At 41.5% G+C, this 25,358-nt stretch overlaps 1 protein-coding gene across 2 annotated transcripts in view; it reads right to left on the reverse strand.

Moving 5' to 3' along the window:
* The window catches only part of UBAP2 (ubiquitin associated protein 2), a 145,781-nt gene extending 123,749 nt beyond the window's left edge, over nucleotides 1-22,032 (reverse strand). For both annotated transcript variants that reach the window (XM_081319242.1, XM_081319241.1), the window contains exon 1: nucleotides 21,940-22,032. The gene's annotated coding sequence lies outside the window, so the exon portion shown is untranslated. The remainder of the gene's footprint in view (nucleotides 1-21,939) is intronic.
* Nucleotides 22,033-25,358: the final 3,326 nt, after the last annotated feature.

The raw sequence follows: 25,358 nt of genomic DNA on the forward strand, positions 1-25,358 counted from the left end.
TCCTGGTACTGAATAGAAGACAACGGCTATGTCAGTTTGGCCTCCAAAACAACAGCATTCAAAGCCTAGATGCCACAATCAAAAAGGCCCTGCTCAAATAATTTGCCATTCATCTTCTTGGGAGCTATATAATGGGAGGGCTATGCCTTCAAATATCACACACCAAATGAAGTCCTGAACTAATACAGGTAGTCCTCGACTTGCAACAGTTCATTTAGTGATCAGTCGAAGTTACAACAGCACTGAAAAAAGTGACTTATGACCGTTTTTCATACTTACAACCGTTGCAGCCTCCCTGTGGTCACATGATCAAAATTCAGACACTTGGCAACTGACTCATATTTATGACGGTTGCAGTGTCTCAGGGGTCATGTGATCCCCTTTTGCAAACTTCTGAAAGCAAAGTCAATGGGAAATCCAGATTCACTTAACAACCGAGTGACTAACTTAACAACTGCAGTGATTGAGCTGCCACAACAAACTGTGGCAAGAAAAATCATAAAATGGGAAAAGACTCATCTAACATATGTCTCGCTTAACAACTGTGGTTGTAAGAGGAGAATTACCTGTGTTACCAGAATCTGCTAAGCAGGAAAGAGAAAGGTCCTTGACATTTTTCCAAATTTAACACAATAAATGAGAAATTCTTGGCATAAGTGATTAGCAGCCTTGGGCAGTTTCCTGGCAGAATGGCAGCAGTTTTAATTTACAATGCTTGCTCTAAATCAAGGTATTCTTGTAAACCAATTAACAAAATAAGTTACTGTTAAGTTATAAACACACATTGCCTGATTCATCATTAAGAAAGAATCGGAAGCGTGTAATCATCTGTACACTTACAACAATGGTAATTATGATTCAAGAAAAAAGGATTTTAAGTTAAACACCCCATTGTAAAATGAGTTTTCCCACTACAGTATCAGAAACAGAATATTGGCTATTTCAGAAAAGTTTCCTAAAATGCATAATTTATTGTCAAAGAAGGGACACGGTGGCTCAGTGGGTTAGGACGCTGAGCTTGTCGATCAGAAGGTCGGCAGTTTGGCGGGTCGAATCCCGAGTGCCGCGTAACAGAGTGAGCGCCTGTTACTCGTCCCAGCTTCTGCCAACCTAGCAGTTCGAAAGCACGTAAAAATGCAAGTAGAAAAATAGGGACCACTACGGTGGGAAGGTAACAGCGTTCCGTGCGCCTTTGGCATCTAGTCATGCCGGCCACATGACCACGGAGACGTCCTCGGACAAGCGCTGGCTCTTCGGCTTTGAAACGGAGATGAGCACCGGCCCCTAGAGTCGGAAACGACTCGCATGCATGTGCGGGGGAACCTTTACCTTTACCTTTACCTATTGTCAAAGAAGGATAGACAATTATCTTTTAAGCCACTGAAAGAGAAGCTACACTATAATCTGGGCTGGGCTGGGTAATATAGTATTTATTCTCTCACGTCAGAACCATTGTGTGTGGTTGAACAAATAATCTGTTATTCCTTTTCAAACTGCTACCAGTGTTAAAATCTCGTCTTGAGAAGCTTTTCCCCACCACAGATGGACCTTATGATTATGGTATAGGTACCCAAATTTGCAGAGGTATAACTATCAACCATCAATCAATAACCTCAACCTATAGGTGCTGGATGTGGAAGAAACCAAGAGAAAGTTGAAATTTAAAAAAATCAAATTGGCTAGTTTCAGGCTATCATGTGAACACCGTCACTGTCATACCATAGAAGGGGCCAATCCAAACCCATCCTGCTTCAAGGATTACTAAACACAACTTAGTTGTTACTCGTTAAAACCCACCTGCAACAGAGCTGAAACTTAAGAGAACAATCCCAAATATCCCAGACCTGGATTACTATTTTAATAATTTATCATTCAGGATCCCAGCAGCCACTTACAACAGAGGAACATTGTACAGTAAAGCATCCTTTAAAATCCTCAAAACTCTAGATGTAGCTGTTTAACAGAGTCCAACATCCAATGACCTTACCCTGGCCACTCCGTGCCACATTTTCTTCAGTGGCAAGGCTGAAAATCAGCAATATTCATCTTCCCCCCTCTATTCTTCTTTCAAGCATACTATGGTAAGATTCAACCCAAAGTCTGAATTTGTGACATCATTCTGTTGTCACAGAAAGAGATCTCAAGTCAAGATGGGCTCACAATGTAGGAAAGAGTGGACAACCTCAGAGTCTTTGCATGTTTCCCTTTTGCAGTTCTGAGACAGCAACTATTAACCATAGCAGATGGTTCCCTTCATCTAAAGGTGGATAATAGATGAAAACTATAGTGATGCTTTAGCATAAGGCTTAAGACAGCCACCTAGAAAAACAAAAACCTACTTTCCTCAAAAAAAATATTAATTTAGTTGCTTGGTTTATTGTATTATTCCGTGGCTTACCGTTTTATGGCCTTTTTTTGGGAAGCCTGCCTTGAGATTTAGAGATAAATTGAGGATAAAAATAGTTCAATAGATGAACAAGTTAAAAACATTGAAAGTTGCTGCTTCTTATTGGGGAAAACTCCAATGAACCAAGGGGCTGGGGAAAAAAAGTAGTATTTCAGTAACCACTACAAAGATGGACTAGGGGTGACATGACAGCAATACTCCAGTATTTGAGGGGCAGCCACATAGAAGAGGGGGGGGTCAACGTATTTCCCAAAGCACCAGAAGACAAGAAACAATGGATGGAAACTACTCAAGGTGAGAAGCAACCTGAATTAAGGAGAGGCTTCCTGATAAGTGACGACAATTAACCAGTGGGACAGAAGTTGCCTTCAGAAGTTGTGAGTGCTTCAACACTGGAAGATTTTAAGAGAAGACTGGACAGCCACTTGCCTGAAATTGTATAGGGTCTCCTGCTTGAACGGGGGGTTGGACTAGAAGACCTCCAAGGTCCCTTACAGCTCTATTCTGATTGATTGAAAGGGCAGTAGAAAAGGATGCTCACATTTAATCATCGTGTCTCAGGATTTACCAAATTGGATCAACCAAGGCAGGATAGGGGAAACAGCACACGTTGTTGGAATGACTTTGCCTACAGCCTCATGCCTAATAACTGAAGGCACTAAACTGGCTTCAATGAGCTGGGAACTGGGCCTGCCACCAAGTGGTAACAATGGAATTCAGATCCTCATGAACATTAAGGTAAAGGTAAAGGTTCCCCCGCACGTGCATGCTAGTCGTTTCCGACTCTAGGGGGCCGGTGCTCATCTCCGTTTCAAAGCCGAAGAGCCAGCGCTTGTCCGAGGACGTCTCCGTGGTCATGTGGCCGGCATGACTAGACGCCAAAGGCACACGGAACGCTGTTACCTTCCCAACGTAGTGGTCCCTATTTTTCTACTTGCATTTTTACGTGCTTTCAAACTGCTAGGTTGGCAGAAGCTGGGACGAGTAACAGGCGCTCACTCTGCTACGCGGCACTCGGGATTCGACCTGCCAAACTGCCGACCTTCTGATCGACAAGCTCAGCGTCCTAACCCACTGAGCCACCGCGTCCCTCTCATGAACATTACCCCCCCAAAAAATAATTGGCCACTGCAAGTAAACTGACACTCAACTATGTCTTTCTTCTGGTTTCTCTATAAATGGTGTTGGGGTGCTTGGAACACTATGTCTTTCTTCTGGTTTCTCTATAAATGGTGTTGGGGTGCTTGGAACATCTCTGCAAGATGCCAATTTAAGGATAAAACATGGGAGGAAAGTTTCAGAAACAAAAATTTGTAAGGAAAGAAAGATTCAACAAGCTTTAACCTACCGTACATAGGAACAGATTTGGCACTTAGCCCTCTCTTCAACTCCTTTAGATTTTTGCTTACTGTGTTGGTTTATTATAGACAAGACAGCTGCTAATAATCTGAGCAAAGTGGAGGAGGGGGACCTTTGCCCATAGAAGGCAAACCCCCTGGATACTACCCAATTCGCACTTTGGGCAGGATTAAATTTGTGCCACTATGCTGGCTAAAAACTCAGTGTCTTCTCCAAAACGCACTGATTTCATGAAGGAAATCAAGCTGGGTTCCAAAGTCTGAACTAAGCATTTTTTTTCATGTTACTATTTCCTGGCTATTAAGCACTAGGAATAAAATTATTGATGCTGTTGACTACAATCTTAATTTATTGCCCCACTGGGGCGATTGAAAACATGGTTCAACCTGAATCATTACAGGTGGTCCTCGACTTACAACCATTTGTTTAGTGACCATTTGAAATTACAACGGCACTGAAAAGTGACATACAACTGTTTTTTCACATTTAGGACCATGGCAGCTTCCTCGTGGACACATGATCAAGATTTGGACCCTTGGCAACTGACTCGTATTTATGACAGTTGCCATGTCCTGTGGTCATATGATCAGCCCCTTTTGCCACCTTCTGACAAGCAAAGTCAATGGGGAAGTAAGTTTTGTCCCATCTTACCTTTCTTGTCAGTTAATCACTGCAGTTGTTAAGTTAGTAACATGGTTAAGTGAATTTGGCTTCCCCACTGGCTTTGCTTGCCAGAAGGTTGCAGAAGGGGAATCACATGCCCCCAGGAGACTACAATGTTCATAAATGTGAGTCCGTTGCCAAGCGGCTAGAGTTTGGTCGCATGACCAGGGAGATGCTGCAACGGTCGTAAATGTGAAAAACAATCATCAGGCACTTTTTCCAATGCCGTTGTAACTTTGAACAGTCACTAAACAAATGGTTGTAAGTCGAGGCCTACCAGTATATAGCTGGGGAGGAACCAGGGATTGTCCCTACAACTGAATCTCAAAGGATTCAGTGCGAAAAAACTTTGCCAAACCCCTGTCCAGATTCAAAGGAAGTCTGCACTGCTAGAGTCAGGCAAGGCTCTCCAAAAATATCAGATCCTTAACAATCATGCTTTTTTTCTCCAAACTCAAGGATGTGACACAACATTTGGGCACTGTTCAAAGCATCCTGTTTCTCTCTTCCATGTCTACAAGCTTGGGACTTAACAAGGAAACAGGAGGCGATTCCCGAGGACCTGCAGTCTCAAACAAATGAATGCACGCACACACTTTCCCCCCAGCATAATAAAAAGCTGCAATAAACTGTGGAGGACTTCTATTAGAAGGAATACACACAAAATTGCAGTGAAGAAAATTTATGACCTTGAAAACTACAAATTTGGGCTGCTTCCCATGGGCGAAGAAAAAAGCCAACTCTTGAATGAATAAAAAGCTATTAGCTCAGGTGTTGAGTACATTCCTTTCTTGCTCTTTTGCGTGGTTGAGGCAGTTTGTGGGGCATGTTTGAATTTGTTGCTTTGACCCATCGGCTGAAAGCATTGGATTCTTTTAACACATCAAGTGTAAAAAGAAGGTTGTTCTGCTAAGTAACGGTATACCTATGACTCGGATCGCTTTTGTTCTGTGTGCTATTGAGAACTGAAGATGTAAATGTTCAAGTATTATTTGTGGGGTGCAAAGGCTAACAGGGAGAAGAGGAATTTATTTCCGGATAGGGAATTGTCTGCAGAGCAGCAATTCTTTCATTCTTTCATTCTTTCCTTCTACCGTACCAGGTCAAAATTAAGGATATTCTGCCTGTCAGATCCAAAGCTAAAAAAAAGATTCTTCAGGGAGGATGTGGGCACTTGAGACAACCTCCTTAAACTAAATAGCTATTTCCTGAGATGACATGATAGCCAATCCCAGATTGTATAGTGTGGAATCCATGGTGCTCTCTGAGCTTGGTTGCTTGCTTGCAGACCTTTCATGATCCAACTAGGTAATTTCAGGAGTGCTAGAAGGGAGTAAGGTTTGAATCCCCCCTTCCTTCTATCACTGATGACATTACCAAGTTGGGTCACGAAACATCTGCAAAACCACCAAGCTCAGATAGCACCAACGACTGCACACTTCAACCATGAGCTACAAATATTTTCTATCAGTAATGTTGTACAAGCAGTCCTTGGCTTACAACAGTCCATTTTAGTGACCGTTCAAAGGTACAACGGCACTGAAAAAAGCGATTCGTGACTGTTTTCCACGCTTGCGACCGTTGCAGTATCTCCGTGGTCACATGATCAAAGTTCAGACTTGGCAACTGATTCATATTTATGACGGTTGCCATGTCCCGGAATCACATGATCCCCTTTTGCAACCTTCTGGTGAGCAAAGTCAATGGGGAAGCCAGATTCAGTTAACAAGTGTGTTAATAACAGCTCCAGTGATTCACTTAACAACTGTGGCAAGAAAAGTCGTAAAATGGAGCAACAGAAATTTTGGGCTCAATTCTGGTTGTAAGTCGAGGACTATCTGTATAGTGGGCACACTGCAAGCTGGTGCTACCTTAATTCAAACATGTGTTTTCCTCTGAGGGCAAGACTTCTAGGTAAACCCAAGAAAACAGTTTCGTTAAGGAGGCACCAAGACCCGCACTCAAGTCTCTCTGAACCACCAGTTCAAATTTGGGTAGGCACAACCTCACTAGAAAGTGTAACTATTTTCTTTGTGTTGGGCAGTTATGGTAGCAAGGGAAAAAGGGATAAATTTGCAAGTGAACCCCCAAATACTAGTGTAAACCAGTGTTTCTTAAACTGGAAAGAGGAATGACCCCCAAAGGGGATGATGATGATGTTGATGAAAGGGACCTTGGAGGTCATCTAGTCCAACCCCCTGCTCAGGAAGGAAACCCTATACCATTTCAGACAAATGGCTGTCCAGTCTCTTCTTAAAACTTCCAGGATTGGAGCATTCACAGCTTCTGGAGGCAAGTCGTTCCACTGATTAATTGTTCTAACTGTCAGGAAGTTTCTCCTTAGTTCTAGGTTGCTTCTCTCTTTGGTTAGTTTCTATCCGTTGCTTCTTGTACTGCCTTCAGGCGTTTTGGAGAATAGCTTGACTCCCTCTTCTTTGGGGCAACCCCTGAGATATTAGAATACTGCTATCATGTCACCCCTAATCCTTCTCTTCATTAAACTAGACATACCCAATTCCAGCAACCGTTCCTTATATGTTTTAGCTTCCAGTCCCCTAATCATCTTTGTTGATCTTCTCTGTACTTTTTCCAGTGTCTCAACATCTTTTTTTACATCATGGTGGCCGCAACTGGATTCAGATGTTCAGCATACTCTTGAGGATAATATTAATTTATGATTGTTTGTTTGCAAGTCAAGGATCCAGCCTGGAATTGCTGCTGCAGAGACACTTGGGTAAAACAGAGTTTGAACTTTTTGTGGGTTAATGCTCATTATTCAAGGCCAGGAAAAGGGATAATTGAATCAACCAGTTTAACAATCACTTGTGCTTTATTTCCATATTTATTTAATATCCTGCCTTTATTGTTTTTAGAAATCACTCAAGACAGCAAAGATACCTACTACTCCTACCAATGAATGAGACTTTATTATCAAAGTACAATATGTGTACAGTGAGATTGGCTGAGCCTCCCTCTTGCTATTTTCCCCAAAACAACCACCTTGTGAGGTTGTGTTGGACTGAGACAGTGACTGGCCGAGTTACCCAGCCAGCTTTACTGCTTAAGGCAGGGGTAGGCAACCTTGGCTCTTTTATGACTCGTGGACTTCAAATCCCAGAATTCCTGAGCCAGCACAGCTGGCTCAGGAATTCTGGGAGCCCAAGGTTGCCTACCCCTGGCCTAAGGCGAGACTAGAACTTACAGTCTCCTGGTTTTTAGTCTAGAGCCTTAACCCATTTGATCAAAATGTTCTTGACTATCTGCAAGCTTAGGTTTAGGTGCAGACAGTAAAGATTTAGAACAGAAAGTTTAGTTAAGGCATTTTAAAGTAATACCAAAGGACTGCCTGATATTAATGTCTCCATGTCCTAAAGGAAGTAATAGATAGAAAGGTTTGGTTCTTCTTCTGTGAGGAATCAGAAACAGAGACCCACTGGATCTCTCCTCACATGCCTTGCCGATAGATGATCTTTGATATACATGGAAGGAAGGAAACAATGTGGGATAGACAGCATCACCACCAGTTGGATTTGTAAGTGGCTGACAAACAGTACTCAACAAGTCGTCCTTAATGGTACTACATCTACCTGGAAGGAAGGTAGCAGTGGGGTACCACAAGGCTCCGTCTTAGGCGCAGTACTTTTCAATAACTTCATAAATGACTTAGATGAGGGAATAGAAGGGGAACTCATCAAATTTGTAGATGACACTAAGCTGGCAGGAATAGCCAACACCCCAGAAGACAACCTCGGGATCCAGGAAGATCTTGAAAGACTTGAACAATGGGCCCTATCCAACAACATGAAATTTAATGGGAGAAAAGTTTACCTTTAGCCAGGAAAAACCAAATGTACGAGTTCAGATTAGGTGAAACCTGGCTCGAAACCAGTAACTGTGAGAGGGACCTTGAAGTCCCAGTGGACGTTATTTTTAATATGAGCTAGCAATATGTGGCAGAAGCCAAAAAACTAATGCAATCCTTGGTTGTATAAACAGAGGCATAGAATCAGAATCATGTAAAGTATTAGTACATCTTTATAAAGCCTTAGTAAGGCCACGCCAGAATACTGCATCCAGTTTTAGTCACCACATTACAAAAAAGATGTTGAGATTTTGGAAAAAGTGCAGAGAAGAACAACTAAGATAATTATAGGCCTGGAGACTAAAGCATGAAGAATGATTGCAGGAATTGGATTTGGCTAGTCTAGAAAAAAGGACTAGGGGTGACATGATAGCAGGGTGCCAGTTTTTGAGGGGCTGCCACAACGAAGAGGGGGTGAACTTATTTTCAAAGCACCAGAAGGCAAGACAAGAAACAAAGGATGAAAACTAATCAAGGAGAGAAGCAACCTGGAATTAAGGAGAAACTTCCTAACAGTGAGAACAATTAATTAGTGGAACAGTTTGCCCTCAGAAGTTGTGGGTGCTCCATCACTGAAGGTCTTTAGGAAAAAACTGGACAGCGACCTGTCTGAAATGGGGTCTCCTGTTTGAGTAGGGAGTTGGACTAGAAGACCTCCAAGGTCCCTTCCAGCTCTAGTTTTGATTGATTGATATGCTTTCCAACTCTATGATTCTGTGACAAATGACTGCTTTAAATGCAAGGGTGCTGATATGCAAACTATAAAACATATTGTGCAAGACTGCTCATGATAACGTGCGTTCGTTCTCTGGTGCCCTAAAAGATCTGCGGAAGCAATGCCAGTGATCACCGGACAGCTGAATTGGATAACCAGTTATGAGACCATTGCCGTACCCCCACAGACATTTAGTATATAATTCACTGTGTGTATATGTTTACTGCTCTTCTGTCATGTTCTCATCATACCGGTTGAGCTCCGGATGGCGCCCGATCTTCGCTCCTTTCGTCGCGATCTAAAGACATTCTTATTCGAACAAGCCAGCCTGTCCTGATGGGGGATTTGTGGGGTTTTTTATTGTTGTTTTAATATTGTATTTACTGTTTTTAGTGGGCATATATTTCTTTTTTTAACTTTCGTAATTCTGTATTTTTTATTCTTGCCCTGTTCACCGCCCTGAGTCCTTCTAAATGTTATATATATATATATATATATATATATATATATATATATATATATATATATATATATATATATATATATATATATATATATATATATATATATATATATATATATATATATATATATATATATATATATATATATATATATATATATATATATATATATATATATATATATATATATATACTGAGTAAATAAACAGTGCCAGGGAGGCTACAATTAAGGCAACACTAGCTGAGAAGCAGAGAGCATCTGCTTCTCTTTCCTGCTAGCCTACAGTCATCCAGATTTGCTGCAACCCAAGAAGCTTATTCCTCATGGTCAAAACATCCTAAGCTATTTTGGATTTTGATCTCACCAAAGCATGGAAACACAAATTGTTTAGGGCTTGTTTCTTCTGAACCACAAAATGCTTTCCATTTTTCAGGTACTCTTCTTTCTAAACAGTGTCCTTGCTAGCCAGATGGTGTTCAAGGCTGGCCTTGGGCTGTTCAAAAGTTTCAATTTTGTTCTGGAGGAAAAAAAAACAAAGCACAATTTCTGATGGACTTTCAGATATTAAGGGCACTTTTGATCCAGACTTCCTGTGTCAACAGCTGGAGCTTCAGCATTTTGCGAAGATTCTTTACCCTCCCACAAGCTAACAGAAATTTATGATAATTGAATCTTTCAGTTTTGAAAAGACACCACTGAGTTGTATAGCAACATGCTTTCACCATCTATCTTTATAATTCTAATTTTACCAGATACCTTTATAGAAGGATTAGCATTTTGAAATCTGTCTGGAAGAAATTGGTCAGCTCTGGAAAAAAGTTTTATGCTCCTTGGAATAAGCTCCTGGCACAATCAGCTTTTAGAGACATGCCTTTTCTTTAGAAATCATAGCACAAGCAAGTATAATTTGTGCCAGGCAAGATCATGTAGCATTTCTGCCCATTATCTCTTGTCCGAACATTCACCCAAATTTCCACTGCTAAGTAAGGAATTTGTTAAGTGAGTTTTGCCCCATTTTATGACCTTTCTTGACACAATTGTTAAGTGAATCACTTCAGTTGTTAGTAACACAGTTGTAAAGTGAACCTGGAATCCACATTCACTTTGCTTGTCAGGTCACAAAAGGAGATCATGTGACCAGGACACTGCAGTCATCATAAATTGGAGTCAGTTGCTGTGCATCTGAATTTTGATCATGTGATCATGGGGAAGCTGCAATGGTCATAAGTATGAGAAACGGTCATAAGTCATTTTTTCCAGTGTCATAACTGCGAACAGTCATTAAACACTGTAAGTCAAGGACTACCTGTATAGGGTGGCAAAGAACACTGCTGGAAATAACACTTATTTTCCCTAACAATATGAGATCATAAAGGAAGATATAGTGAAGAAATAGATTATTTTTCCTTAATTTTCTTCTCTTCCTCACATATAGCAATGTTTTCATATTTCAAAATGTTCATTAACAATACCACACTCTTACATTTAAGGATCTAGTTGATTAACTCTGAATACTAATTTCTACTTTCAGCACAGGAACTCTAATTTTTCTAAGTTGAAGTCAACCATGTTTTAAAGTATAATAATAAAGGTGCCATTGCCAAAACTTTCCTTAAATACAGTGCAGTCCACAAAGAATATTTTAAATATTTCAATGAATGCTCAGATTTCTTCAAACTTGCAGAATTTGCAGCCAAGAAAGCAGAAGGAACAGAACATGAGAAATGTCTCAAAATATAAATTTGCTCCAAAATGCACATCACAACAGAGAGGTCTAGCTTTATAGTCACAGATCCTATAATCAATAAACCACAGAAAGATTTAGTAGGAGTCTGAAATAGAAAAGTTACTAGTTGTCCTTAGATGACCTTGTGATAATGTAAAGATTAAAACATTTTTAATGGAAAACAGTATTGTGGAACTATATTACTTAGAATTTTCTGCTTTACAAAAAAACAACCTATCTTATGCAATATGTACTTTTATTCCCAATTATTTAAATAGCTAGGATTATTCCCCTTCATTCCATCACACATATATTTATAAAAATCCATAGTTAGAGCCATCTGATTTGTATTCCCAAACATAATAAAACTGCACACAAAGCATAAGGTAAAAAGCAAGCCGGCATAAATATTTAAACAGACCAATGGAAGCATATTTTAATTCTTAAAAAGGAATTTTTCCCAAGGATAAGAAATGATCAGTTTATTCAATACTACAGAAACTTCACCAATACTAACACTGTTTTATCAGATTCTCTAGCTGTTCTGTTAGAACATGGAATAGAGTGGCAATAAACAAGACTTGATTTTTTCCCCAAAAACATTTCATTTAACACTAGTTTGAGTAGTGACACAAACGAAAACTCAAAACTACACTCTACACAGAATTCCTATTCCACACAAATGGCAGTAGGGAAGATACAGCCAAGGCACACACAATACAGCTTATACACAAACTAGCATACATTCGTGCCTAGGGAGACATGAAAATAGTTACTGTAAAAACAAAGGTTACACAGAATTATGCTTATGGCTGAGAAAAAAAATGGACACATAAGGAGGGGAAAGTTGTTTTAACCTTACTTTTTTGCACAAGTTTTTAAATCGTGGGCCACAAGAAGGTTGCAAAGCAAGCAGGAGGAACACCTTGTGACCTAGAATTCCTTCTGAATTCATTTCAGGAAGTTATCAAGCTGACCCTAACCTTGAAATACATTTTTAATTGGATCACTGCTACTTAATTGTATGAGAAATTTTCCTGGCTGAAAAATTAGCACAACAAAGGGTTTTTAAAAAGGCACAATACAGTACAGGTAGTCCTCGACTAACAACAGTTCGTTTAGTGACTGTTCAAAGTTACAACGGCACTGAAAAAGTGACCTATGACCGTTTTTCACACTTACAACCATTGTAGCATCCCCATGGTCACATGATCCAAATTCAGATGCTTGGCAACTGAATCATATTTATGACAGTGGCAGTGTCCTGGGGCCATGTTATCATCTTTCGCGACCTTCTGACAAGCAAAGTCAATGGGGAAGCCAGATTCACTTAACAACCGGGTTACTAATTTAACTGAACTTAGTCGTAAAATGGGGCAAAATTCACTTAACTAATTTCTCACTTAGCCACATAAATTTTGGGCTTAATTTTAGTCGTATATCAAGAATTACCTGTATTGGCAGTGTGCAAAACTTTTCTGACCTCAAAATCTCTCTTACGGCATATATTCCAATCACACTAAACAAACTGAAATACAGGTAGTCCTTGACTTGCAACCATTCGTTTAGTGACTGTCCAAAGTTACAACGACCCTGAAAAAATTGATGATTATTTTTCATACTTATAATTGTTGCTGCATCCTCATGGTCACTTGCTCAAAATCAGGCGCTTGGCACTTTATGACGGTTGCACTGTCCCAAGGTAACGTGATCCCCTTTTTTGACTTTCTGACAAGCAAAGTCAATGGAGAAGCCAGATTCACTAAACAATTGTGTGACTAACTTACCAGCTGGAGTGATTTACTTAACAACTGGGCAAGAAAGGTAATCAAATGGAGCAAAACCCATTTAACAACTGTCTCGCTTACCAACAAAAATGTTGGGCTCAATTATGATCGTAAGTCAAAGATGACCTGTACTGAAGAGGTCCATTTCTTTGTAGTCTTGTTTCAGCATAGGAATATCTCAGTCTCAAAAATAAAGTAGAGAAATTCATAGATCCCCGCATACCACCTTGTTTGGGAAAATGGAAAGTGAAGCTGTTTTGACCAGGGCTGGACACTGAATAGGATAAAAGTGATCTTGGCACAGAGCTTCTATAACAGGGGTCTTCAAACTTGCCCCTTTTATGACTTGTGGACTTCAACTCCCAGAATTCCTCAGCCAGGCACACTGGCTGAAGAATTCTGAGAGTTGAAGTCCACAAGTCATAAAAGGGCCAAGTTTGGAGACACCTTTACCTTTTTTCCATAAAAGCCTACTAGTTCAAAGGACATCCCTCAACAGTATGGTCTAGTCCAGGGGTAGAAAACCTTGGCTCTTTTATGACTCGTGGACTTCAACTCCCAGAAATTCTGGGAGTTGAAGTCCACGAGTCATAAAAGAGCCAAGGTTGCCTACCCCTGGTCTAGTCCTAACTATTTTTGCAGTGTGAGAGTACTTTTGACAGTTATTGGTGCTGATGGGGTGAATTACTAAAACATAAGGACCTTGACTTCAGAAAGTATAATTCCATATAAAGACAGATTGAGGAACAGTAAATTAGTTCAAGGTTATGTGCTGAAATGATAGCAAAAAAAGATGAATTGTGTTTAGAAACTGCTAGTTTCATGCAAACGGGTAGGGCTTAATTGTGCCCTGGTTATTTCTTCATTTGCAGCTTATGAACTTTTAAATCTTAGAATACGTAAGAAATCTTAAATTTCTTTTCAAAAGAATGGGGGAGTTGGGATTAACCGTATTCTTCATCCTATCAAATGATTTTAAAATAATAGCTTGAAGGAATGCATTCAACAAAAGATTTCAGGGAAGCAGCAATTCAATCTGAAGGCATCTTGTCAACATCAGAAAAGGCTGCATGGTAAATGGTTTTGCAATCTCTATTTCTTTTGTTTTTGAATTTTACTCACAAACAACTCTACATCTTGTCATCATACAGAAGAGAGAGGAAATATTGAAAATGTCACAAATCCAGCAACAGAATTTTTCACAATCAAACACACAACCCCCCCCCAAAATATACTAAGCTAACAAATTAGCAGGGAATTGTGTCTAACAATCTAAATTTTATCTACAGTGAGGCAAATATTGACATTATTTTTGTGGTACAGACACACAAGAAACAAAAAAATAACTTAGCCTGTGCATCAAAGTCATGCCCAAATTGATAAATTTAGAATGGACTGATAAAGATTACCAACATTTGGTAATTTTACCATCAAGTGAGAGGGATCTAAGAGTCCTACTGGACAATCCTTTAAGCTTGAGCCAGTAGTGTGGCTCAACTCCTAAACAAGCCAACACAGTCCTAGGCTGAATCAACAGAGATCAAGATCACATGAAGTTCTAGTAACGCTTTATAATGCCTTGGTAAGACCACACTTGCAATACTGCATCAGTTTTGGTCGCCATGATATAAAAAAAGATATTGAGACTCTAGAAAGACTGCAGAGAAGAACAACAAAGGTGATTATGGGACTGGAGGATAAAACATGTAAGGAACGGTTGCTGGAATTGGGTATGTCCAGTTTAATGAAAAGAAGGACAAGGGGGGACATGATAGCAGACTTCCAATATTTGAGGGGGCCGAACTATTCTCCAAAGCACCTGAAGGCAGGGCAACAAGTAATGGATGGAAACCAATCAAGGAGAGAAGCAACCTAGAACTAAGGAGAAATTTCCTGATAGTTAGAACAATTAGTCAGTGGAACAGCTTGCCTCCATAAGTTATAGGTGCCCCATCACTGGAAGCTTTTAAGAGACTAGTTGGTCTTTTGCTTTAGCAAGGGATTGGACTTTCAACCTCCAAAGTCCCTTCGAACTGTGTTATTCTGTATTTTAAGATCCAATTTAAAAGTTCATCAATGAGTACTAGCATAAATGCCCAAACATGTAATTACTACAAAGATAAGATCAACAGTCCCAACAAATTTCCATCAGTTGAATTTCAGAGCTACATTATGACCTAAAAATAATAATTTCCATTTGGGATTTTTTTTACAGATAGCAACAGATCTCATCTCTTTGTTATATTTGTAAATGGCCCATTCATATACTGAATTTCAGGGGTATAAAGTGAGTGAACATGCATTAAAGTTCTCCACTTTTGAAAGGAACATAGCATGGCAATTATGAGTGCTTCATACTGAAATTTATTCAACAAAGGATACATATTATGCCCCCTCTCTCCCTCAAAGACCTTTTCATTAATAGCAGGGTAGACTGCTTTTGGTCAAGGAGAAAACTAAAAGCTTGGTTCTTTGTGTGGTGATTTTACCCCAGCCATCATGGAAACCTCATTAACTACAGGTATTCCTCAACTTATGACCAAAATTGAGTCCAAAAATTTCAACTGCTAACTAATTTTTAAGTGAGTTGCATCCCATTTTACCACTACCTTTGCCATAATAGTTAAGTGAATCACTGCAGTTACTAAGTGAATGATGTGGTTGTTAAGCGAATCTGACTTTCCCCATTCACTTTGCTTGTCAGAAGCCAGCTGGGAAGGTCACAAAATCTTGATCACATGACACCAGGAGAATGCAATTATCAAAAATACTTGCCAGTTGCACCCAAATTTTGATCATATGATCAGGGAGATGCTGCAATGGCCGTAAGTGTGAGAACCAGTCATAGGTTGCTTTCTTCAGTGCCATTGTAAATTTGAACGGTCACTAAATGAATGGTTGCAAGTCCAGGATTACCTGTATTTAGCACAACATATAGATAAGACTTGGGAAAACTTTCTAAGTGAGATGTTTAACATCTGGAGAAAGCCTGACTTCTCCAATTATGCCTCTCACTGCATACACTTTTCATCCAGTACATTTGATATAAAGATACGTAGGAAGGTTATATGTAGTGCAGCTCAATCTAAAAGCTAGTATGGCAAAACAAGAGAGAATGTCCACTGAATAAATTTGCTAAAAAAAGTTTGAAAGCTTCTTTCCAACATTTAAAGAATGCAGCTGATATAAAACAATAGACACTTGCTAAATAAAGAATCGGTATCTGGCTAGATGTTACTAAGAATTTAACTGCAAAATACAAATATATCACAGAAAAGGAAGCAAGGACAAACAGAATTCCATGTGAATTCTTTTTTTACTAAACTCATTTAAAGAGCATTTTCCGTATGTGCTTCAAAACTAACACCACATAAAACAGCAACAAAAAAACAATTTGCAATTTGTAGCAAAAGTTTTAAATACTGGTGGATTAAAAATGCTAAAGTACTATTTCTTCCATTGACTACATTAATAAATGCATTTCTGTAGTTTGCAAATTTATTGTACTACAAACAGACCAAAAGGCATCCAATATTTGCTTGCTATTTTATTTAAACACAAAACACTCAGAATTTTGCAGAAAAATACTATGAAGAATTGATCAGAAAGTAAACCAAATAACAGATGTTAAAGAAGGCTTGCATTTTTTTTATCCCTTCAAATTCACCTGGTTTCTTGGATGAAAAGGGTGGGTATACCCAGGGCTGTTTTTCTCATAGAACGCTCAGAACGGAGTTCCGGCACGTTTTTTGGATGGAACCTTGTAGGTTAGGCAAGGCAGGTTGTATGACATGTGTGAGTTCCGGCACCTTTTTCTTTTACAAAAAAATATACTGGGTATACCATAACAATTGTTTCAAAAATCAAGATGGACCTTCCACTTTTCTAGCCAAAATATCACCCCGTAAACTCATTCACTCATTTTAATTTCCTTTTCAATGTTCACTCAAATTAAGAGAAGAGAAAAACTGTTAACTGTTTACTACCAAGCAACTACTTAATAGTTACTAAGACTCACTTACTGGAGACCAGTTAACAACCAGGAAATTCACTCCACGAGATATACTAGTTTCAATTTTGCAGACTCATCCGCTTTAGATATAAGGAACTTGTGAACACTTTTATGAGCTTTAATTCACCTGTCCAGGACAGCAGTTCAACACCTGGAACCCTCTTTCCCTTTGTAACCTTCTAGATCAGTGTTTCCCAACCTTGGCAAACTTAAGACACAGGGATTTCAACCTCCAGAACCCATCCTTCCTTCTTTCTCTCCATCCATCTTTTTCATCTCTCTCCTCTTACATGCACGGCTGGCTGGGGGATTCTAGGAACTGAAACCCATACATCTTAAAAGTTGTTCAAGTTGAAAAGCACTGATCCTGTTTTCAACCCCTTAAGAAAGCATTGCTCAATGGTTAAGGCAGAGAACTAGGCTCAGAATATCAGCGGGATTGCATAATACAGGCAGTCCTTGACTCATGACCACCACTGAGCCCAAAATTTCCAATGCTAAGCAGGACATTTGTTAATTGAGTTCTGCCCCATTTATCAACCTTTGTGCCTTAGTTTAATGAAGAGAAGGACTAGGGGTAAAGATAGCAGTGTTCCAATATCTCAGGGGCTGCCCACAAAGAAGAAGGAGTCAAGCTATACCCCAAAGCACCTGAAAGGCAGGACAAGAAGCAACGGATGGAAACTAGTCAAGGAGAGAAGCAACCTAGAATTAAGGAGAAATTTCCTGACAGTTAGAACAATTAATCAGTGGAACAACTCCAGAAGTTGTGAATGCTCCAACACTGGATGTTTTTAAGAGGAGACTGGACAACCATTTGTCTGAAACGGTATAGAGCAGTGCTGTCAAAAGTGTCACATGATGTGTCGTGACATATCGTGACTTTTTCCCCATTGCCGGAGCTGGGGTGGGCGCAGTTTTGGCATGATGCATCCAGTTTGACACCCCTGATATAGAGTTCATAAATAGGGGCTGGACTAGAACAGGGCTTTACAACTTTTTCACCCATTGTACCACTTTTAGGATATGGCAACATCCGAGTACCACCAGTCGCCTAGCAAGGGGTCAAAAACTTGATGACACCCCCCCCAAAAAGGAAAAAAGTGATGAAGTACAGGTAGTCCTCAACTTACAACAGTTCGCTTAATAACTGTTTGAAGTTACAATGGCACTGAAAAAAGTGCCCCCCCAAGCCACAGCCGAGCAAGACACCTGCCTGCCCGCCCGGGGGTGCTCTTCCTCCTGTCTGAGGTTTTCATTGTTGTGAGCATTTCTGTTGAGGATTGGCAGCGGGGGTGGGGTGGGGTGGGTGTTTGGTTTTTATTCCCGTCTGCTGGGTGGTTGCAGCAGGTTTTGGTCACTTCACATGACCCTGGGACACTGTGACCGTCAATCAGTTGCCAAGGATCTGAATGTAAATCACAAGACCCTGGAGATGCTGCAACATTCCAGCTGATCGGCGCTTCTTCTGGGCTCAGCAAAGCGCTAGGATCAGCACCGAGCTCCAGCTGGATCCTGGCACTGATCCTGGGCCTTCCACTGAGCCCTGACAGCCCTGCAGCTCCAGACGTCTCTCGCTCAGGCTTGTGCGGTGCTGCCACCGGTTCAGCTCATTCCCCTCCCCTGCTACCCCTTTTCTAGGATGGTCGGGTACCACCTGCCAAGTGCCAATGTACCACAGGTAGTATCCGTACCACTGGTTGAAAAGCCCTGGACTAGAAGACCTCCAAGATCCCTTCCTTTTTATTTTTATTATTATAAAACTTTTATTCATAAAACATGAACCTCAATCAACTGAACATTCAAACTGACTGGCACTAATGGTTGACACGGGTTGCTGCCAGCATCTTAGGTATCAACCAGGTATCTCCTTAAAATGTAAGATGTTCCGAGTAGCACAGTTTATATCATTGTTGTTATTATTATTATTATTCATCACACAGTCAGCCAGATGTTCAGTCTGGATTTGGCATTTTTGTCTACCTATCAAGTCCTTACCAAGGGCCTGGGATAGGCAGATGTGGATATTTGATGGTATTACAGATATCGTCGCAGGATGGAAACAGTTCCTAGTAAGGCCACCTTTTGCAATTGACTAATGGCGAATTTTCAATGCCAATGATGGTGTTCCAAGTGGTGCTCCAGTTGTTTGGGGATTGCACCCAAGGTGCCTATTACTATTGGTACTACCCTTGCTTGCCTTTGCTACAGTCTTTCTATTTCTATCTGTAGGTCTTTGTATTTTGTTATCTTTTCCAGTTCTTTCTCGTCTATTCTGCTGTCTCCAGGTGCTGCCACGTCCACTATCCAGACTTTGTCTTTCTTATTGACAATTGTTAAGTCCGGGATGTTATGTTGCATCATCATCATCGTGAATCAATGCAATTGTTAGCAACATGGTTAAGTGAATCTGGCTTTCCCATTGACTTTGCTTGTCAGAGGGTGGCAAAAGGGGATCACATGACCCAGGGATGCAGCAGCCTTCATAAATATGCCAAGCATCTGAATTTTGATCACGTAAGCATGCGGATGCTGTAATGGTCATAAGTGTGAAAAATGGTCATAAGTCACTTTTTCCAGTGTTTCGGTCACTAAACAAATAGTTGTAAGTCAAGGAATGCCTTTATATAGTTATTAAGGCTACTCTGCCAAATAAATTCAGCTATGCTCCCTGCAGTTAAGCCTGAAAATTGCTTTTTTAAGTCTCACCACCCCCAAAAGAAATGAGTCACTATTGTTACTAAGGTTTCATTAGCCAACAGCAAGACCAGTCTTCAGAGATACAGTAAGTTTATTTAAATTCTGTAAGTCTCCCAGAATCACCTAGCTGTGAGTTGGTTGGCTTTGTCTATAGATACTCCTCGATTTACGACCACAAATCAGCCCCAAATCTCTGTTGCTGAGACAGTTGTTAAGTGACATTTGCCCCATCTTGCAACCTCTCTTGCCATAGTTAAGTGAATCACTGCAATTATTAGTTGAGTAACACATCTGTTAAATGAATTTGGCCTACTCATTGACTTTGCTTGTCAGAAAGATGCAAAAGGGGATATGACCCCAGGACACTGCAACCATCGTAAATGCGAGTCAGTAGCCAAATATCTGAATTTGGGGAACAATGGGACGCAAGTGTGAAAAATGATCAGTAAATGAACTGTTGTAAGTCAAGGACTACAGATAGTCCTCGACTTACAACCGTTCATTTAACGACCATTTAAAATTACAATGGCCCTGGAAAAAAGTGACTTATGACCATCTTTCACAGATACGACCTTTGAGCATGCCCATGCTCATCTGATCAAAAGTCAGATGCTTGGCCACTATTTCATATTTATGATGGTTGCTGTGTCCCGAGGTCACGTGATCACCTTGAGACCTTCTGACAAGCAAAGTCAACGGGAAAGCTGGATTCACTTAATAACTGGGTTACTAATTAACTGCAGTGATTCCCTTAACAACCGTGGCAAGAAAAGTCGTAAAATGGGGCAAAACCCTCTTAACAAATGTCTCGACAACAGAAATGTTGGGCTCAATTGTGGTCGTAAGTCGAGGACTACCTGTAACTCTATATCATAAATAAGGACTTCTCTGGAAAAGACCCTGATTGATACCGCTTCTCCCACCAGCCTGACTCAGGAAGAGCCATGCAGAGCAAGCAAGAGAAGCGACAGGAGACTTTTCTGTCCTATTCAGACCCCAGGCTGGGCCAGGAAGAGCTGGGGGGAGAGACCCCCCTGTTCCCAGCAGGAGGGGGAAGACTGTCAATCCTGGAAAGGAAGCCAAGGGCGGCAGAGGCATCCACCGGGGAAGGGATTGCTATCCTCCCAAAATAAAACTGGGCTTGGAGGAGGGGAAGGGGGGGCACATTTTCGGATTTTCCATTGCAGATGCCAGGGTGGCCAGGCAAGGACGGGGATGTGGCACCCCGCATAAACCTCTCTTCCCCTCAAGTAAACTGCAAGATATGGAATAATAAATAAGAATAAATAAAAGTAGAAAGTGACATCGAAGGGGAGGGAGAAAGAGCTGCCTAGAAATGAATAATAAATAAAAGTAAAAAAGTGATCTCAAAAGCCGGGGGGGGGGGGGGGGAAGAGAACAGGGCTGCACAGAGAAGGAATAAATAATAAATAAATAAAAAGTGATCTCAAAAGGCAGGGAGATTAGGGCTGGCTATGGAAATGGAATAATCAATAATAAATACAAGTAGAAAGTGATCTCAGAAGGGAGCCAGAGAATAAGGCTGCAATATGGAAATGGCATAATAAATCAATAATAAATAAAAGTAGAAAGTGATCTCGAAGGGGGGGGTGTCGGAGAATAGAAATGGAATAATACGTTCATTAATAAAAGCACAAAGCTGCAAAAGAGAAATGTTAATAATAAATAAATAATAAATAAAAGTAGAAAGTGACCCGGGAGGGTGAGGGGGGGGGGAAACAGAAGGGGATTGACGACCACCTTTGCTTCCCCTCTGAAAATTTCACTTATTCTGCCTCTTTTTTTTGGGGAAGGGGGGGGGAAATCACCAGGTAGCCCCTGGCAAAGCCCCCTTTAGGCCCCATGCCTGACCAGCCCGGGTGCTGACATATGTCGGTCCAATGCTCAGGCGCGCTGGGGAGCATGGGGACTGTAGTCCGCGTGAGGGAAAGTTCAGGAGCCCGCCCCACCCCCCTTTTTCCTACGCGGAGGTTTCCCCTCACGATGGGGGCACCCCTAAAAAGTCTCCCTCAGGGGTCGCAGGCCTCCCGGGGGACCCGGGTAAACCCACCCCCTCAGGCGCCATTCTGAGGGGACGAAAAAGGGGGCGCGGAGGCGCTTCCGAAGCCCCCCCTCGCCCCCCCCTCACCCAACGGCCTGAGGGACAACGGGCGACACCCCCCCCGTGCGCGGGCCCGTCGCCTTCCCCCCCCCCTGGCGCCGCGGACGCGCGCGCTCGTTACCTACCCAACGTGCTCACAAAGCGTCGGCGGCAGCACTGGCGGCGGCAGAGGCGCCCACCACAGTCACGTGACCTCCCTCCCTCCTCGTCGTCCTGCCCCCTCCCGTCTCCCGCCCTCCGCGTGGCACGTGACCAAACCGGAGGAGGCGCATTGGCCCTCTGGCCCGCCCCCGCCTCTCCCCCTCATCGGCGCCTGCGCAGCAGTCTCTGCCTCGCGCACTCTTCTCCTCCTCCTGCTCCTCCTCCTCCTCCTCCTCCTCGGGAGATCCTGGCGCCAAGGCTTCGGTCACGTGACGCTGACAGGGGCAGAGGAATAGAGGAAAAATAAATAAATAAATAAATAAGGGGGAGGGACAGGCGAGGGGGGGGAATTCCGAAGGAAATCTCGCTCCGGATTGGGCGGCCCTTACACGATCGATTTCCTAGCAAATCAAGAAGGGGAGGGTGACGTCACCAACATGTGACCCCCCCCTCCCCCCACGACCAAAATAAAAAGGCGGGATCGGCGTCTCCCTGAGGAAAAGCTCTTCTGTTTCGGGAAAGAGATATTATATGACTACGTTAAGTAACATAATTTGTTTCATTCGGTAAATTTAGCTGCTCGTCGCTTGGGTGACTCTGAAACGGGTGCGAAGTTAAAAAGCAAACACAAACCATGCAACCAATTAGCTGAAAACCGAACAAAAATCATTAAAAGACCACAAAATATATATTGTACATTCACATACACATGTAGAAATTATATATAAAATGTAAATATATGTACATGAGTCCCCATCAGATAGCAATCATTCAAGCCCAAACCACTTCACAAGATCGTTCTGGGGAAAATAGAGGAAGGAGGACTAGAAATGTTCACTGCCTTTTATGATAATAATTCACTTAATGGCCTTGACTCAATTAACAACCGGGTCAAAAAGGTACAACTGGGTGCAACTCACTTAATGACCACTTTGCTTAGTAATGCAATTGCTGGTCCCAATTGCAGCCATTAAGTGGAGAACTACCTGTACACGTCATGGAAGTTATAACATTTGAATACATGATTGAGTTGGAAGCCTTGCACAGCAAACAGACAAAATAGCCTAGAATTACACAACTTGAGGATATCTTAGGAAAATGGTAAGAAAAAACTGGAGATAAATTCCTTGTGTGTCTAATCACACATAGCCAATAAAGTATTCAAATAATCAAGAATTCAATATAATGACTGAAGAAGAGACAATAAAGTTGGAAGGAACCTTGGAGGTCATCTAGTCCAACCCCCTGCTCAGGCAGGAAACCCTATACCATTTAAGACAAATGGCTGTCCAGTCTCTTCTTAAAAACTTCCAGTGTTGGAGCATTCACAGCTTTTGGAGGCAGGTTGTTCCACTGGTTAATTGTTCCAACTGTCAGGAAGTTTCCTCCTTAGTTCTAGGTTGCTTCTCTCCTTGATTAGTTTCCATCCGTTGCTTCTTGTCTTACCTTCAGGCGCTTTGGAAAATAGCTTGACTCCCTCTTCTTTGTGGCAGCCCCTGAGATATTGGAACACTGCTATCATGTCCCCCCCCCACATCCTTCTCTTCATTAAATTAGACCTACCCAATTCCAGCAACCGTTCCTTATATGTTTTAGCCTCCATCCCCCTGATCATCTTTGTTGCTCTTTTCTGTGCTCAACATCTTTTTTCACATCGTGGTGACCAAAACTGGATGCAACATTCCAAGTGTGGCCTTACCAGGGCATTGTAAACACTTCACATGATCTGAATTCTATCCCTCTGTTAATGCAGCCTAGCACTGTGTTGGCTTTTTTGGCAGCTGCAGCCCACGGCTGTCTCATATTTAAGTGATTGTCCACTAGGACTCCGAGATCCCTCTCACAATTACTACTTTCCTAGCTCGGTTGAACCCAGAACCATCTCCATAGAAAGTATTTTCTCTGCCATGAATACAGTTCCTCCAAGGCATGCTCTGTGAAATCTCCACATCCAGAAGGATCTCAAAAAGACTTGAGCGTTGGGCCCTATCCAACAAAATGCAATTCAGTGGTGAGAAAAGCAATGTTTTCCACTTAGGCAAGAAAAGCCAAATGCACAGGGACAGAATAGGAGATACTAGCTCAACAGTAATAACTGCAAGAAGCATTTGGAGTCTTAGTGGACCATCACTTAAGTATGGTTAAGTAGCTGCTCAGCCACTTGAACTGTGAGATGGATGGCAAATAAATTGGATGGATGGATGGATGGATGGATGGATGGATGGATGGATGGATGGATGGATGGATGGATGGATGGATGGAACAAGCAGTGGACTACAGCCGTCGAAAAAGCCAATGCTGTCCTAGGCTGCATCAACAGAGGAAAAGCATCAAGGTCACGTGAAGACTATAATGTCTTGGTAAGACCATAATTAGAATACTGTGTCCAGTTTTGGGTCGCCACAGTGTAGAAAAGACGTTGAGACTCCAGAAAGAGTGCAGAGAAGAGCAACAAAGATGATTAGTGGGCTGGAGGCTAAAACATATGAAGAACAATTGCAGGAAATGGGTTTGTCTCATTTGATGAAAAGAAGGACTAAGGGTGACATGATAGCAGTTTTCCAATATTTGAGGGGCTGCCACAGAGAAGAGGGGGAGTCAATCTATTCTCCAAAGCCTCTGAACGCAGGACAAGAAGGAATGAAGAAAACTAATCAAGGAGAGAACCAACCTTGACTGGAGAAATTTCCTGACAGTGAGAACAATCAGTGGAACGAATTGCCTGCAGAAGTTGTGAGGGCTCCATCACTTGAGTTTTTCAAGGAGAGATTGGATAATCGTTTGTCTGGGATGCTATGGAGTGCCTTGCTTGAGAAGAGATTGGACTAGAAGACCTCCAAGGTGCTTCCAGCCTTAGAATTTTATAATTCAAATCTGCTGCTGGTGATTTGGTAACCCGCTTGTCCTTTTTTTCTTCCAGGCGGGGATAATTACAGATCTCAAAATTTTTGCAAAGCTTAATCTCTTCAGTACTAACCATGGTTATTAGAGTTTTAATTATCATGCAGTGCTGCTCTTCTAATGAAGGTTGCCTGTTGGCATCAAATAACTAGCCAGAGGGGAAAACCGCACAAAGAGGCACTTCATACTGCTTCTGATAAATACAGCTGGAGTCGCTTATTTATTTAAAGCATTTCTATAACCACCTATCTTTGAACCAACTTCCACTTATGAAACACAGTGGAACTTTTACAGGGGAGGTTTAGGGTGTATATGGAATATGATCCGGTTCTCAACAGTTTCTGAACCAGATTTCAATTTTTTGACATGCAAATGATGTTACCTAGTTGGCTAACAAAAACATCAAGCTCGGAGACCACAAGAACTCTGCAGTTCAACCCGAACTACATGTAGAGTATTCTGTGGCCCTTGGTGCTCTCTAAGCTTGGTGTTTTCTCA

This window comes from Vipera berus (assembly GCF_964194415.1).
Source record: "Vipera berus genome assembly, chromosome: 2".
Classification (NCBI taxonomy): domain Eukaryota; kingdom Metazoa; phylum Chordata; class Lepidosauria; order Squamata; family Viperidae; genus Vipera; species Vipera berus.